Source organism: Abrus precatorius, unplaced genomic scaffold (genome assembly GCF_003935025.1).
Source record: "Abrus precatorius isolate BTA unplaced genomic scaffold, Abrus_2018 Scaffold9, whole genome shotgun sequence".
In the NCBI taxonomy this organism is placed as follows: domain Eukaryota; kingdom Viridiplantae; phylum Streptophyta; class Magnoliopsida; order Fabales; family Fabaceae; genus Abrus; species Abrus precatorius.
Window position 1 is genome coordinate 5613400 of NW_020874439.1, and position 14792 is coordinate 5628191.

Consider the following 14792-nt stretch of genomic DNA (forward strand, 5'->3'; position numbering starts at 1 on the left):
AGAACTATCCAAATCCTTATAAGCAGTATTTTTTTTCTATTCTTAGCCAATGTGAGACATCTTAACATCTATTCTTTTTTTAAAAAAACTAATAATTAAAATATTTTAAAAAGTAAAAATTAGTATTACATTGGATCCAAGTAAGCGCTAAGATACTTATTGCAGCCATGTGATAGTCAATGAACTAATTGTAGTCATAGAATTTTGATATGCTTATGTGAAAGTGCACTATAAACTACAATTAGAATTGAATCAAACTTGCAAACTTTTCCCAACTAGAAGAACCATTTAATTTTCAAACATTATAGACATCAAGTAAAAACACCAATTCTAGTGCATGTTTGGATAAGCAATGGAAGCTTCTAAACTTGTGCTTAAAGATGTAAATGTAGTTTGAAATTTGTGCCAACATGTTTAGCAATTGTATGACATAATTGATTTTATCTCTAAACTTACATTTGAGTCAACATGATAAATTATAGCTTTGGTGTTGATTTGAAAAATTTATACTGAATTTTCAACAAACCTTTAAGTGATAGTTTTCAAATATAAATCACATTACTTTAGACTCACCTTTAAATAAAATCATTTCTACAAAATGAAGTTCATTCAAACTCATGTTTGCAAATGCCCATCCAAACATACACTAAGATATAAGAATCACTGTGAATACTCAATTTTATCTGGGTTCCTTTCAAAAATAAATTTTAAATTTAAAAAATTAAAAATAATGATTCAATTTTTAGGAGGTTAAGAAAATAGACAAAAAAATAATTTAAAATTTAAATTTAAATTTTCAATTTTAAAATTTAAAATCAGATTTAGAAATGGTCAAAGTAGTTTGTAGTTTTTAGAAGAATGGGTGAAAAAGAAAAAAACTGATTACTGGTTATCGAAAAATAAGGGAGCCTTTATTAAAAATAAATAAATAAATAGGATCTAGGATTTTAGAAAATGCCTATAAATAGGAAGCTTAGGTCTTTATAGAGGAGAGACTTTTAGATGGACACCTTTTATTTTTGCAAGGACACTTTGAGAGCACAGAGAAAAAAAGAGAGAAGAAACAGAGAGAGAATTGAGAGAACTTGGGAGACAAAAAGGAGCATGAATTCAAGAGAACACAGTGAGACAAGGAGGAGATGGAAGAAAAAGAACTGACAGAGTCCATAACACGTTAGGGATTGAAGAAGGGAGCTCCATCCTAAGCACTTCAAGCTTGGTCAACCTACTCTGAAACTTGTTAATGAGTGGTCAATATTACTGACATATACTAGTAGCATTGTTCATTTAAAAAAAAAACAAAACTACTCTAGTATCATTGTAATCATTCATGTTACATTTTGATTCCATCTATTTAAAACTATATGCATTTCATTCTCATCCACCATACATTACTCTATTTGCAATGTGTTTCATTTCTCTCTTAAATAAATTGTTGATTTTCTTTGTTCTACCATTAATTCATTTTGCATTTTGATAAACATATATGGAAGGGAAACATGTGTTCACACAAGAAAAAAGAACATTGCAATTATTTTGATTTATCTTGAGTCATAGGAAGTTTATTGAGTTCTCGATAAATATAACACGACAAAATAAGCATATCATCATTTTAGCTCACAAAATATTAGTGGAAGCTAATCTTAAAGCACATTGGCCAAGTCTTTAGTCATAAACCAAGTAAAGAAATCACGAGTTCTTACTCATATTTGATTCACAGGGTGCATGACTTTATAAAGAGGATATGTTTCAAACTATTTCAAAATAAAAATAATTTGTTAATATTCATTTTGCATTTTGCATCATATTGACATCTTGCACCATCGATATCATCATGCATCAATTAATTCAACTAAGATTGTCTTTCATAGTGCTTAGATTATCTTGATCTTTCAGCCACCCATAGTTTTAGCTTTTTATGTTTGTTGCATATGATAAACGTTAATGTCAATTTCATTTCATAAAAACACTTGTTGCATCATAAGATTTATTGTTGTTCAAGTCCTTGTGCCTACTTCCTATCAAGCACACCAATAACTCTTGGTTCAAAGATCGTCTTACTAGTCGCATCTCATAAGCCTTTGTTCATGTTATTCAAATCCTTATGCCTACTTCCTATTAAGGACACCATTTACTCTTGGTTTAAAGATCGTCTTATTGGTTCTATCTCATAACTCTCTTTTTTAACCATTGAAAGGTCTTTGTGTCTACTTCATTCCATAGACCTTATGCTTATTACTTCTTAATGGCTCATGCATTTGCCACACCTCAAGCCTCGCACCTATCATCTTATAGGCCTTTATACATGTTATCTTTCATAGCTTGTCATGCTTTTCTAATCTTATAGGTCTTTATGTTTGTTGTTGCATCTCATAAGCTCTAGTTGCTACTCAACTCAAAGCCCCATAAGCTTGTTATGCCTATATTTGTTCACCACGAAGAACCATGTGCCTACTCCACTCCATAAGTCCCATGATTATTTCATTTTAAGGGTCCATGAGTCTATCTCATCTTATAAGCTCTGATGTCAACTAATCTTAAAACTCTGGTGCTTGCTTCTTCTCATAAGTTTTTATGCATTCTCTATCTCACAGACTTCTATACCTGCATATCTCATAGGTCCCACAGTTGTCCCATTTCACGAGCTCATGTGCCTATCTCATCTAATTAGCTACGATGACAACTAATCTCTAGCTCCTGTATTTGTTTCTTCTCATAGGTTCTTGTGCATTCTTCACCTCACAGATTTCTGTAAATACCCATCTCATAGATTCATGTTTATTACATTTCACAAGTCTATGTATCTATCTCATCTTATGAGCTCTGATGTTAACTAATCTTAAACTGTGGTGCCTTCTTCTCTTTATAGGTTCTTGTGCATTCTTTATATCACAGACTTTAGTACATGCTCATCTCATAGGTCCCAAGCCTATCTTATTTCACAGGCCCATGTGCCTAACTTATCTTGTTAGCTCTGATATTAACTATTCTCAACCTTCTGTACCTGCTTCTTCTATTAGGTTCTTATGTATTCTTCATCTCATACACTTTTGTACATACCTATTTCATAGATCCCATGACTATCTCACTTCATGGGTCCATGTATCTATCTCATCCTATGAACTCTGATGTCAACTAATCTCAAGCTTTTGCTCTTGCTTCTTCTTATAGGTTCTTGTACATTCTTCATTTCACACACTTCTGTACATACCAATCTCATAGGTCCCAAGGCTATCTCATTTCACTGGCCCATGTGCCTTATGAGCTCTGATGTCAACTAATATTAAGAACTTGTGCTTACTTCTTCTCGTAGGTTCTTACGCATTCTTCATCTCATACACTTCTATCATCTCATGAGTTATGATGTCAACTAATCTCAAGCTCTTGTGCTTGCTTCTTCTAATATATTCTTGTGCATTCTTCATCTTACATACTTCTGTACCTACTCATCTCATAGGTCCCATGGCTATCTCATTTTATGAGCTTTGATGTTAACTAATCTCACGCGTTTGTGCTTGCTTCTTCGCATAAACTCTTGTACATTCTTTATCTCGCATAGGTCCTATGTGCCTATCTTATCTTATGAGCTATGATGTCGACCAATCTTAAGCTCTTGTGCTTGTTTCTTATAATATATTCTTGTGCGTTCTTCATCTCACATAATTCTATACCTACCCATCTCATAGGACTTATGGCTATCTTATTTCACGGACCCATGAGCCTATCTCATCTCACAAGCGCTGAAGTCAGCTAATCTCAAAGCCCTTATGCTTGCTTCATCTCATAGATTTCCATGCCTTTTTATCTTACAAGCTTTTGTACTTACACACTTTATAGGCTTTCAAGCTTTCTACTTTCATAAGTCCATACCTCGTCTTGTAGGCCTTTTTACACAAACATAGGACCTATGCCTAATTAGGCTTTTGTGCGTATGCACTCCTAAGATTGCACACCTCATAGTTTAGCGTGCTTGTTCTAATAGCTTTGGTGCTTACACCACTTAATATGTCTCACATCTACTCACCTCATAGGCCCTTATACCTATTATGTCTCATAAGATATTGTGCTTTCTTCATAAACCTTCATGCTCGCTACATCTCATAAGCTTTCGCACATACTCACCTCATAGCTTCGCACTTGTTAGGCTCTAGTGTTAAGTCGTCATACTTGCTTTAATCCATAAGTCTCTGGACCTTCTCTATCTCACAAATTTTATGTTTCTACGTAGATCTCATAGGTTCTTATGCTTTCTTAATCTTATTGGTTGCTAGGCTTGAGGCATCTGACAGACTCCTACCTACCCACTTAGAGGCTTTCATGCTTATTGCTTTCAAAAATATATCTCTTGTTTATTATACAAGCCTTTGTGCCTACATAGATTCTACGCTTATGGACTCCTAAGCTTGTTGTACCTCATAAGTTAACACATCTATTCTTACTCGCTTACCAACGAATCCCTCATGCAAGTTCATTTCGCAAGTTTCTATGTACGCTTCATCTCCAAGGTCTTAATGCCTATTTTAATTTTAGGCCTAGTGTCTATTTCACCTTGCAGGATTTTGTGTTAGCTCATTTTAAAAGCTATATTGCCTATCCATCTTACAAGTACTAGTGTTCTTATACTATACAGTATGTTAACATTGGCAAAATATATGTCAAAATACATTAAGACTTATTTACAATATTCACAATATACAAAGATATAACAATTCCTAATGAGCAGTCTATCCATCACAGGACCAAAGAGACACTAGTCATCCCTGTGGCATCCCTTTATCATCACGATATCATCAGAGTCAAGATCCTCATCTGATCCGAGATATAGGTTACCTGAGTCTATGGTAACCTGTGTACCGGTAATCCGCTCGAACATTTATCAAGATGGTCTTCCAAGATAATCATGATCATGGTATGTGAACAGGTAGGTTAAGGTTGCTTGGGTCCTCACGGTGCCAGGAAAGATATATACACAAAGGGTATGATGGATTCTACTTACAGGAAAATCAAAAGGAACACTATAAGCTAATTCTATTTCCATCATAATAATATCCCTAGGCACATCATTAACATGTACAAGAAATCCTAAAGTAACATAATTCTGGTACTTATTAAATACATAATTCAGTCTATTAATTACAGAACTATCTACAAGCCTAATTCTCTCGGTGGGTGCTATCATCTTGGTTCCCTAAAATATTTACGTAAGAATGAGTCTCTAATCGTATTACCAAGCATACATCATAAATAAATCAATGATACAGATAAAGAAATCACACAATCATCATATAAAAAGATCATTAATTATCCAACTTATTCTAATTAGGTCACTTGTTACTTTAAATTTTCATTTCTCACTTTCACTGCTCCTGGGATCCCTCGAGGTATTTCTTAGCATAGATAGTTGCTGGATAGCTACAGCTACACAGATACAACGTGTGCAGACCCGGCCCCTTTTAACAAAAGTATGGTCAGGAGTATTAGTTAGAAAACAAGTGTCAGGCCTGTGGTTCTCCTACTTTCATTTGTCTTGCGCAATTCAAGAGGAGCATCCACCACCCTCATTTTTCCAAGACTTCTCAGTCTTTTCCATCTTTCACTCCCTTAGTGTACCTCTGAACTATCCACACTCATCCATATCATATTCCTTTCTCATTTCATTTCTCTTTCCATATTTCCTATATCATCTCTATATTTTCATTATTTGCTTACTAACATATTATCAATACTTTTATCTCTATTTTATTCTAGTTCAGTATTACATCATATATCAATTAATTGTTACTGAGAGTTGATCCCTTTGGACTCAGTCTATAATATACATGCATATACACCCAAAGAAAAAACAATATACATCATCAAACACCATACACATACTTCAATCATAACAAAACACATGTTATCATCTAGCACATACTCAAATAAAACATTTCATAAATGCAACACATCATTTTCTTAGTAACAAGATAGAGTTCTCCTTACCTTGAAAGACAAGTTTTAGTGAGAAAGTGAGAGAAGAATGGTTCACAGGCCAAGGTAGTTCTACAACTTACAGAAAGAGTATTCTTTGAGTAAAAAAGAAACAGAGAATATAGAAGTAAACGTAAGAAGTTTGAACCCTGAAATACTCACCAACGATTTCGTGGAGTCAATGTTTGAGTTCGGATTCGGTGAAGTTTTAGAGTTTTTAAAGCTTTTCCCTGGAATAAGGAAGAGAGAGTTCAGAGGAAATGATAGAGGAACGTAGGTTTTGAAATAAAATGAAATTTCTATGTTGGAAATCTTTTAAATCCCCTTAGCCCCGCGTGCTCTCGCTTGAGCGAGAAACATCTCGCTTGAGCAACGCACTGCTCGCCTGGGCAAGATATATCTCGCTTGAGCATGATCTGTAGACAATGGTTTTTCCAATATTTTTCTGATATGCTCGCTTGAGCGATCTCCATCTTGCCTGAGCAAGATTGCGACCAGAGAGGGCAATATTTCTCCAGTGAGTCCTCACCTGAGCGACTCATCTTGTCTGGGCAAGATCTTATCTCGCCTGAGCAAGATCACTCTCGCCTGGGCGAGGTGACAGTTGAGTAGAATTTATCGTATCTTGGTTGAGCGAGAATCATCTCGCTTAAGAGAAATTGCTCTGAAATAAGATATTTCTGGGTGCTCAGTCTCGCCTGAGCGAGATTTCTCTCGCTTGAGTGAGATTCCCTGACTAACCTTTTCTAATACTCTTCATAATACACTCCTAATACATCTTAATGCTATTTGATGATTCGTATTTTATACCCATATTTATAGCCTTATGGCATCTTCCAAAATACCTTTTCTCTCTTTAATTATTGTATTTAGCATGTTTTTCCATTTCTTGCATTAAATTAGAGTTTTCATGAATACTTGTCATCTTTACTTTATATTTCGTATTTTTTTTCTATTCTGACCTTTGTCAACTATTTCGGTCATAATTTTTCTGCAGACCTCCTTTTTGGATGATTCTTTTTGCAATGGATTCCTGACTTTTTGGGCTTCAATTTAGACATATGGATCATGTTGTTTTGAGTTTGAAGCTATTTTCTATTAATTTTTGAAGTTCAGACTTAAAATTTACCTTTTATATTTAGGGTTTTTACTTAGGGCTTTTATTTTATTTTTCGCAGAGGTCTTGGCCTATTTATTTTCATTTTCATTTAAGACCAGTATATATAGGGGTCAAAAGGTTGATTTTGGACCCTTCTTCTTATCCTTTTAATAATTTCATTTTTCTACAAAGACACTTTCCCATTTTTGAGAGTAAATTTGTTTTGTTCCATTCGCTTGCGTCTCTTCGGATCCTGCTGTGTTCTTAATTATTTGGTGTTGCGAATCATCTCATCTCAAGCGTGGATCCGAGTTTGTCTTTTTACCTTCTCACAATTCTTGATTAAGATTTGTGCATGCATAATTTGATTGAATTTGATTTTTGTTCTTGAATGTAATCTCGATCGATTGTTTTCTATTGCATTTGAGTTTTGGATAAATTCGGTATAGTAATCGTAGTTTGCGTCTGTGGTTCGTGAGTTTAATTCGTGTTAGTTTTACTTGTTCTTGTTTCAATTTTCTTTTCAATTTTTGTTTTTCAACTTTTAATCTCAGTTATTTTTTTAGATTTCTTTTCAAATTTTAAATTGAAATTGAAATTGAAATTGAAATTCTTTTTCAGATTTATTTTTAGATTTATTTTCAAATTTAAAATTTAAATTCGGTTCTAGATTTTTTTTTAGGTTTGTTTTCAAATTTTAAATTCAAATTTGTTTTCAGATTTATTTTTAGATTTGTTTTTAAATTTTAAATTCAAATTCAATTTTCAAATTTATACTCAGATTTGTTTTCAAAATTTAAATTCAAATTCATTTTCAGATTTATTTTTAGATTTGTTTTCAAATTTTAGATTTAAATTCATTTTTCAAATTTATTTTTAGATTTGTTTTCAAATTTGAAATTCAAATTAATCTTTCAAATTAATTTTTAGATTCATTTTCATTGTTTTGATCAGCTTCTATTTGAATTACTTTCATTTTTAATTCATCGTTAAATCACAAACCTCGAAATTAATCACAGTTGCATGTTTAAAATTGGAAATAGAATGAATTTGTGTCCTTATGAGATGACCTAGGTTTACTCCCTATATTGCATGCTTGACAAGTCATTTTGTTTTCATTTTATTGAATGTGCTAACAGCTCTATTTAATTTCCTACGTTGTTCATTTGTGTCTTTGAGTCTTGGCGTCTTTGTGTTTGCTTCGTTTTCGTTTGCGTTGCGTCACCAGTGTTGTCACGACCCCTTTTATAAGGAACCAAGAACATTGTTTCTACATCACATACTTATTTAAGATAAAAAGAGAATATAAGTATAAAATTCACTTCTAAATTTAAAATAAAATAAAGTTTCTTACAAAAAATATTCAATAGAACAATATAATACTACGTAGCTCCCTCTATATGAGGTCTCTAAATATAAAGAAAAAGGACTTTGATGCAATATTACTCGACTCCAGCTTCTAACATTTCTCCACTGGCCCTTCAGCCTGTGAAGTAGATGCAACACCTGCTACATCTGCTCACGTACCACCGTACGATCATCGCAATACACACGCACACAATGACATAGAAAGAAATGCAAGGGTGAGCTTACCAAACATAAAATAAAATCATATATATAGAGCAAAATATTTCTCACAACAATAACTCAATGCATTTTCAGCCCATCTAATGCACAACATGAAAACGATTTCCAACTGGTTTCATAACCTAAGTAATCCAGAAGGAACCGAGCCAGTCCGAGAGCGACCCATTCCAGTATCTGGATCCAGACAGCACAGCTCAGCATGAACTTACCGTTACACGTCTACCCACCTAAACATGTAACTCGGCTCTATAATGATGCAAAACATATATCTTAGCATGATGCACACCGCCAAAATTATTTTAACAGCTCAGCTAAGGCAAGTTTATAATAAATCAGCCAAAATCTCAGCATTTTAAATCAATTAACAGTAGTTACATCTTAGAAAATAATTTTTATTTAATAGATCTAACAAAATCATATCAAAACATCTTGAAATAACATATTAAACCGTTCAAAACGAAGTTCATAGTTTAAAGTAAACTCTTCTTACCTCAGAACGATGATTCACACTAGATCTACCGAATATTACTTGTTTTATAGCAAGATTCATCGAAGATTTGGCTTTAGAACAAAGTTTCTCTTCAAATCCTTCAGAATAGACGTAGAATCTCAAATCTGGCGTGAAATCTAAGTTTAGGAGGGTTTAGTATGAGGGAAAATGGTAGTATACGGCCTTAGAACCTTTGAGAACTTTGGATAGGGGTGAAAAAATAAAAATTTCATGTGAAGCCCCCTTTTTATAGAAAATTTTCAAAATTTATTGTTCACCGGCAGAAACACTGTTCACGCCAGAAACACTGTGCACGCGTACTGTACACGTACTGTACGCATATGTGATGTTAGCCATGACGTTATGATGATGTCACTGATGACGTCAGCAGTCACTGTACATACGCGGTTTTTACTGTTCATACACGGTTTGTACGCGGTTTGTACTGTTCATAGGCAGTTTCATTGTTCATTGGCACTGTTCATACAGTATTGTTCACCTTTTTTTTTTTTTTTAAATTTCAAACTCCATCTAAATCTATTCCAATACCAAATAATCCTTCAATTAACATTTAACAAATATAAAATATTATAGATTACTCAATAATAAATTGCAAGCCTGACAAGTGTAGGTTAATATTCACCCGATTTTAGAAAAATCAAATAAAATAGTTAGAGATTGAATTTTGAGTTGAATTTTTGTGTCCACATTTTTTTAGTGTCTTTTGGATAGTAGAGTTGTCGGATTTGCAGAAAGAGTAGTAGAAAAAAATATACAAGTGAGTAGCAAAGAGAAAATTTTGAAAACTTAAAACGAGCATAACTTTGGCTAGGAAACTCAGAATTGACATTATTGCATATGCATTTGGGGTAGTGATGAATCCACTTTTTATTATATTTTTACTTGCCTTTTTGGTGTTCCTTGATAGAAAAAATGGACTTAGATAGTGCAAATAATATAGAAATCACATTTTGAGTAAATATCATAGGTTTATTAATTTTTGGTTAATTTGCATTTAATTACATAGATATAGATTGCAATTTTAATTGTCTTGATGATTTTGCAGAGTCCCCAAATTTAATTTGAGAAATCTTGGTCCTTGGATGAAAGTTGCCCCAAAGTAGCCACTTTTAGGAGCAAAAGTGGCAACTACAGCAAGTCTGGGCATTAAAGGTTCCAAAGTAGCTACTATCAAGCCCAAAAGTGGGAACTCCAGAAGCTCCAGAGACGCCAATTTTGAAGCATTTCTGCGCGTGGACACTATTGGCTCTCATAGTAGCCACGCGCACCAAAGTAGCCACTTTCAGCACAAATAGTGGCAACTCCAGAAGCTCCAGGACGCTAATTTTGAAGCACTCCTGCGCGTGGTCACTATTGGCTCTCATAGTAGCCACACGCACCAAAGTAGCCACTTTCAGCACAAATAGTGGCAACTCCAGAGAAGTGGCAACCCTTCCATCCTGCGCGTGGACACTTTCAAGGCCCAAAGTGGACACTTTCAAAGGCAAAAGTGGACACTTTGGTGACATGTCATCCACTATAAATAGATTTTAGGAATTAGGGTACGGGACTTTTGACACTTTACACAATTTTCCTTTGCCAAATTGGGATAATTTCTTACGACATTGGAGTCTTGGGTGACAGCCAAGGGTCCTCTATAGGTTTTAATTTCCAATTTTCCTTTTAATTTTTGTTGAATTTACATTAATGTTGTTTACGTTCTTGCATTTCTTTCTCTCATTTGTGAAGCCCATCCATATGGAGGGCTAAACTTTCTTGTAATTCCTAGTCAATGCACATGAATCTTGAATTCTTGGGATTAATTACAATACAAATCTTTCTTTCCTTGGATTTATTAACCCCAATCTTTGAATGAAATGGAATTTGCATGAAGGGAACATTGCTGAATGAAATGGAATTTGCATGAAGGGAACATTGCTTAATGAACCCTAATTTACCTAACGAAATTCTAATTCAAAATTGCTTAATTTTGATTAATCCTTGAGGTTGCTTAATCTTAGGGATAGAGATTGGAGCCCATTAAGATGCTTAATTTTAATTGGGATGTTAAAATTAGTCTTCGCTTGTTAGATTAACTTAATTCAAGGGAAAGAAAGGGGATTATTGAATCATTTGGAAGAATAATGATGGAACTCATTGCTTGACTAGGGATTACTCATTTTAATTGATTGAATTTCATTAATTTACATTTCGTTCTTGATTAAAATCTGGAAATTGACAAACCTCCCCCAATTTACTTGCTTTAAAATATATGTTCACACTTGTTCGATGTATGTTCCCAACCAAAAATTCCTTGGAGACGACCTAGGATAACACCCTAGTACTGCATTCATTTCTTTGCATATTTGATGAGGATTAACGACAATCTTTTGCATGACAAATAGCTAAAATTTGTTTCATCAAATTGATGCCGTTGCCGGGGAATTATTGGTGCTGAACTTATGTTGAACATGATTGGTGCTCTGTTTTTGTGTTTTGCATGTTAGTACGTTTGTTTCATTTTGAGTTTTTGTATTTTGTTGATAGTCATACGAATTTAGTAGTCTGTTTCTGCATTGTTATTGCAAGATTTTCTGCATCATTTCCTTCATTCAAGTGCTGAAAATTTTCAATCACTCACTTTCAATTTTCTGCACTCATTTTGCTGTATATTTCTCTGTTTTTTTTGCACTTTTTGTTGCATAATTCTGCAGAGAAATTTTAAATTGTTCTTGTTATTTCATTTACTCAATTTGCTTTCAATTTAGTTAGTTGGTATCTAGTGCATGACCTGATCAAACCCTGGAGATTTGTATCCATTAGACCAGGAGATTGATAGGACTTTTTATAGGAACCTTAGGACACATAGGGATCACTCTGAACACTCTGAATCATTATCATCACCTACTGCATCTTTGCATTCTGTGACACCAAATTCTATTTACTCTTCTCCATTTTCACTTAACTCTAGTTTTGGAGCAATGACAGGTGACGAGAGGACTCTTAAGGAGCTAGCTGCACCGGATGTCACATACCAAACATTGTGCATCCAATATCCAGATGTGGACGCTCCTTTTGTTTTGAAAACTGGATTAATTCACCTTCTACCTAAATTCCATGGTTTTGCAGGTGAAGACCCTCACAAACACTTGAAGGAGTTTCATATTGTGTGCTCCACCATGCGACCTCAAGGTGTCCCAGAGGAGCATGTCAAATTGAAGGCCTTCCCTTTCTCATTAATGGACACTGCAAAGGACTGGTTGTACTACCTTCCACCGGGATCAATAACAAGTTGGGAAAACCTCAAAAGACTCTTTCTAGAGAAGTTCTTTCTGGCCTCCCGAGCTGCATCCATAAGAAAGGAGATTTGTGGAATTAAGCAGCTAGAAAGAGAAACTCTCTATGAATATTGGGAGAGGTTTAAAATACTATGTGCTAGCTGCCCACACCACCAAATTAGCAATCAATTGCTGATCCAGTACTTCTATGAGGGATTACACCCAATGGATAGGAGTATGATCGATGCAGCGAGTGGAGGAGCTTTGGTAGACAAGACCCTTGTGGCAGCCAGGAACTTATAGAAAACATGGCTGCCAACTCCCAGCAATTTGCAACTAGACAAAATTCTTGTGTTACTAGAGGTGTGCATGAAGTTCAAGCTGCAGAACCAAACAAATTGGAGCACAAGATTGATGAGCTAGCCTCCATGGTAAAGCAATTAGCTGCAATGCAAAAGAGTGTTGTCTCTGCAACACCTCCACCACCAGTTCCAGCTACACTTTGTGGAATATGCTCAGCTGCAGATCATTATACAGACAGCTGCCCCACATTGCAGGAGTCAGATACTCCTGAAGGTAACCCCCAAGCCTATGCTGCAAATATTTACACTAACAAATTTCTTTTTCAGCAGCAGCAGCAACAACCAAACTGGGACCTTTCTTCAAACCGGTACAACTCGGGCTGGAGAAATCATCCAAACTTGAGGTGGGGAGGAAATTCCAACCAGCAAAATCAGCAAAGCAACAATTACCAAGCTGGTCAAGGTAGGCCACATCAGCCACGTCAATGGAATGATCAACAACATGGGCAACAACCTCACCAACAGCAGCAAGCGTCCTCATCCCAAGCTTCTTCTTGTCAGAAGAATGAGCCGTCATTGGAGGAGCTTGTGAAGCAGATGTCCATGAGCAACATTAATTTTCAACAGTGAACAGAGGCCAGTATCAGAACAAATGAGAACCAGATGGGACAGTTGGCTTCCTCTATAAATCAAATTCAGTCCCAAGGTTCAGGCAACCTCCAAGCACAAACAGTCACAAACCCAAAGAATGTCAGTGAAATTACTCTGCGGTCTGGGAAGGTAATGCAAGAGCCTGAAATGCCTAGGGAGAAGGAGATCCCTCGCCCCTTGGTTGATGAAAGAGAGGAAGAAAATGCACCCACCACTCAAGAAGTGGTAGAAGAAGCTGAAAGGGCAATTCCACCACCTTTCCCTCAAAGGGTTATGATTGCCAAACCAAGTAAGAAAGCTGAGGAGAGTGACAAAGAAATCTTGGACACCTTCAGAAAGGTTGAGGTAAACATACCCTTGCTGGAGGCAATTAAACAAATACCCAAGTATGCCAAGTTCTTGAAAGATTTGTGTACACATAGAAGGCGTCTGAAGGGTAATGAGAGAGTCAACATGAGTAGGAATGTTTCTGCACTTTTTGAGAAACAAAGAACCACAATGCCTGAGAAATGCAAAGATCCAGGGACGTTTACTATTCCCTGCATTATAGGCAACAATAGGATAGATAATGCCATGCTTGATTTAGGTGCATCTATTAATGTTATGCCTTTATCTATCTTCACATCTTTGTCTCTTGGACCATTGCAGCCCACAGGTGTCATCATCCAGCTAGCAAACAGGAGCACAGCATATCCAGCTGGACTTGTGGAGGATGTGTTAGTAAGGGTGAATGACCTCATTTTTCTAGCTGATTTTTATATCCTTGACATGAAAGAGTCAATGGATAGTGTTGCACCAATCATTTTGGGAAGACCGTTCTTAAAGACTGCGAGAACGAAGATTGATGTGCATGCCGGATCACTTACTATGGAGTTTGGAGACAAGGTTGTCCGCTTTAACATACTGGATGCTATGAAGCACCCAAATGAAGAACACTTTGTTTTCCACATTAACCATCTTGATAAATCAACAGATGATAATTTGTCTGAATTTTTAGGAGGAGACTCACTCCTTAATTTTTCTGATTATGTAGATACTTCCAATTGTGAATCGTGTAATAGTTCTTCTCTGTGTGAAATTTGTGCTGAGATTTCTAATTATTTGAATGCAAATTCTACTACTTTCAACGTTGATGAACCTGAAAATTCCATAGGGTTTGAATGTGATGTATTGAGTACAAGTACAGTTGAATCTAACGCCTTTGGTTTGAATATTGTAGAGACTTTGTCAAATGAAAGTGCCAAATCACTTCCTTCTGTGGAGCAACCTCCCACATTAGAGTTGAAGCCCCTACCAGAACATTCTGAGAAGCTCCCAGTCATTATTTCCACCAAGCTTGAAGGTGATCAAGAGAAGATATTGTTGGAAGTAATTAAAAGGCACAAGAGAGCTATTGGATGGACTTTAGCTGACATTCT